Source organism: Otolemur garnettii, unplaced genomic scaffold (genome assembly GCF_000181295.1).
Source record: "Otolemur garnettii isolate 467f Iridium unplaced genomic scaffold, OtoGar3 scaffold00002, whole genome shotgun sequence".
NCBI classification, from domain to species: Eukaryota; Metazoa; Chordata; class Mammalia; order Primates; family Galagidae; genus Otolemur; species Otolemur garnettii.
In genome coordinates this window covers 9990654-9994436 of record NW_003852397.1, presented here as the reverse complement: position 1 = coordinate 9994436, position 3783 = coordinate 9990654, and positions in this window count along the sequence as shown.

The following is a 3783-nucleotide window of genomic DNA, read 5'->3' as shown; positions in this document are numbered from 1 at the left end:
TATTTCTTTTCTTTACTTCTGCTTATAATGTTCTTACCTTTCCATCTGCCTGTCCAAACCCTCAGAGTTAATCCAAAATATTGCTATGGATAAGCCTTTCTCCATGAGACCTTTAAAATTCCAAACCTCTTACACAGAAATGGGAACCTAAGTAAGAAATTAAAAGAGAAATACATGAAAACATTCCACCCCCAGTACAATATTATAATCTTCATTGAGCCCCAGTAATACTTATCACATCTTTCTTAAACCACTATCAATATTCTGTCTTTTTACCTGGGTAATTTGCTAGGCTGCTATTGTAATAAGTTGATTATTATTATCAGCTTTTAGGTTTTTTTTTTTCTTAATGTGCCACTGTGTCTAGCAGTGTTTTGCATATACTAGTTACTTAATAAGGATTTGTTGACCTGGCTCAAGATATGATTGAGAATTATCTTCCTATCAGGAGCTAAGTCATCTGTTTGTTCGCCTTTCCCTGGTTCAAATGACAAATACCCTCTAAAATAGAGATATAAAGCTCACCTTAGTGCTTTCTTTGCTAAGAACTCTAAAAAATTTTATGTGTTAGCTAATGTTTACTCTAATTTTACTATGTATCAAGCATAGCAAGGTCATTGTGCTAAAACTTCTCTAAGACCTCACTGGTGTACTCAACTCATTAATGGCAAAGCAAAGACTTAAAGGTATACACTCACCTGCTGATTCTGTTGTGCCTGTTCAAGGGCCCAAAGTCATTCAAAAAGCAGAGAGAGCTAAGTTGTAGAGTTCTTAGGGGATGGTTGAGCAAGAAGTTAATTTTGAGCCCTTAGTGCCCTTTTTTTGTTTTGTTTTGTTTTGTTTTAAGAGATAAGAGTGTTGGGCTGGAAGCCATGTCTCATGCCTGTAATCCTAGCACTCTGGGAGGCTGAAGCTGGTGGATCTCCTGAGCTCACAAGTTTGAGACCAGCCTGAGCCAAAGCAATATCTCATCTCTAAAAATAGCCGGGCGTTGTGGTGGGTGTCTGTAGTCCCAGCTACTTGGGAGGCTGAGGCTACAGAATTGTTTAAGTTCAAGAGTGTGAGGTTACTGTGAGCTGCCATGTCACAGCACTCTACTGAGGGCAACAAAGTGAAACTTTGTCTCAAAAAAAATAAAAGAGAGAGAGATGAGGGTGTTGCTATGTTACCTCTCCTGGCCTCAAACTCCTGGAATCAAGTAATTTCCCCAACCTCAGATTCCCCCAGTTTCTGGGACTACAAGTGTATGCAACCACACCCAACAATGCTATTTTCTAACCCAATATTATAAATCCAGTCATACAACTGAAATTGTCAGTAAGTAGAATGCTTATGGATGTGTAAAGTCAGCCATCTAAATATGGCATTTATGGAAACACAATACCTTAAGCCAAATTTCATTCTCAGAATATGTTTCATTTGTATCAAGTGCTATAATCTACAAAGCATTTTCATATGTTATCTCACTGGATTCTCATAACCATCAAGTTCATTGACTAAATATTATGTGGCTTTAGTTCAAAGGATTTGGGTTTGAGAAAGGTAGATAACTCATCAAATTACAGAGCAAGTGTCTAAGAATTAGCTCTTTTTATTCTATTTTTCTGACTTCAGGGCATCCTAGCATGTTTTAATATCTCAATGTGTGGGTGTGCATAAGCAAGACCTGACTAAACTACCCGAAATCATGTTTATAATTTATTAATGACAACAGCAGCTTTACCGTTTCACATAGGTTGAACACATAAATTATCATATAAATCAGGACCCCTTGAAAATGACAACGAATTAGGAAATTGAACAATAAGCATCAACTGGAAACAGCCCAAAGTTGGGTGTATGACTCCCCAATTTAAATAGCACCTACTGTCTGCTAGGTCTTACTCTAAGCACGGGACGTGAGTTAACTCAATTAATTCTTATGGTGCTTTTAAAAAACTATTTCAAGATCGGTGAACAACTCCTAGGTGGAACCCTTAGCAGATAACCAGGTGACTTGATGAACTGGTCAGGATTAATATGTTAGCATTAATTGGCTTCGACCTGAGCAAGATCCCAATTTCACCAGGGGAGGATCTCAGGCTTGTCCTAACTCTGCTAAGGCTAAAGTTTGTTTTGTTTTCTAAGTAGGTGTCATCTGGGTGAAGGCCTGAACCATTTCTTTAAGTGCGTCTCTTTTCTTCTCTGCTCTGTCCTCTTAGTTTGTTGAGAGAAAGTTGTTGGCATGCCACTTCACTTGTCACTCTGCATACAAAAAGACTGGGGATCTACAAGTGAAAAGAAATATTTCAACAAACAATGCCTGGTACTTTCAATCTTATCACTTTACAAACAAAGAGATGCTTTCTCTATTGTGCAAATGACCTCACCATGCAAAGTAGATTAAGTTCTGGATGCTAGTTCTCCTGCTCCATTTCTACCTTAAATTAACAAAGAAAACTCCAAACAACATTCCTTTGTTTTTTTTTTTTAACTGTGTAAATACTTTTACCTCCAATAGTTAAATGTAAATGGTGTTTTTGGTAAGTGTGATAAAATGATAGTTCACAACTGCCTTTAATGCACCCTTTGGGGCGGGCATCATTCTTGGATCTCTTTCCTGTCTTATTTTATACTGACAGTATTGTAAGCAGTACGACCTTCCTCATTTTATACATAAGAACATGAAGGATCAGAAGGATTACATCACTTGCTCAAGAACAACAGTAAACTCTTCAAGAAAGAAGTATGTTACTTTGGGTTCCATCAAAACGTTTCTAAACATTTTCCAGAAAAAGTACAAGAATATTTGTACTTCACTTTAATAATCTATAATTCTTGTGCCTTTAATATGCCAATCACAATGCAAACTATTTTTAATATATGTTTACATTTTAGTTTTACCATAACCTTAGGGAAAAAATCATGATTATCTTTATTCTACAGACGGGAAAATGGTGGCTAAGTAATTTAGTCAAAGTATTTAGTAACCAGTGACTCTGGAATTCAAACCCAAATTGGTTTGACATCAAAGAAGTCTTAGCTATGCTAAATTATTTTCAATAGTGCAACTGGAGTCTTTTAATAAAACATTGACTTTGTCCACCATGCCCCCCCCCCTTTTTTTTGAAATAGTCTCACTTTGTTGTCCTGGGGTTGATTGCTGTGGTGTTGCCATAGTTTACAACAACTTCAAAGTCCTGGGTTCAAGCAATGCTCTCGCCTCAGCCTCCCAAGTAGCTGGAACTACAGGCTCCTGTCAGAATGCCCAGTTATTTTTACAGATGGGGTCTCACTTTTGCTCATACTGGTTTCAAACTCTTAAGGTCAAGTAATCCACCAGTGTTGGCCTCTCAGAGTTCTAGGATTATAGATGTGAGCCACCAACCCCTGGTTGGAATCATCGTTTCTAGATAAATATCTTCTTCAGAATTGATCTTCTGTTAACTGGAGCCACATCATTAACCTTTACTGCCAAACCTGATTAATGAGAACTCGTTGGAGAAAAATATTCGCCTTAAATATATTAGTGACTTTTAAAAATTGTCAAGGATGACTGTGATTTCTCAAAATTATTTTTTAAGTGAAATTTACTACTTGTGAAAATCCAGGAAAACAAGGTACCAATATCTCAGGAGACCCAGAGCTCACCTATCAAAAACATTTTCAAAGTAATTGCTATTTAAAGTTCCATGTTTAATAAAGATCATTTCTAAACCCCTTAAGAATGGTTAAATATAAAGCAACTGAAAACTCTCACTGCTGTGAGTTTTGTTGTAATAATTGAGGATTAAAAATTGCATA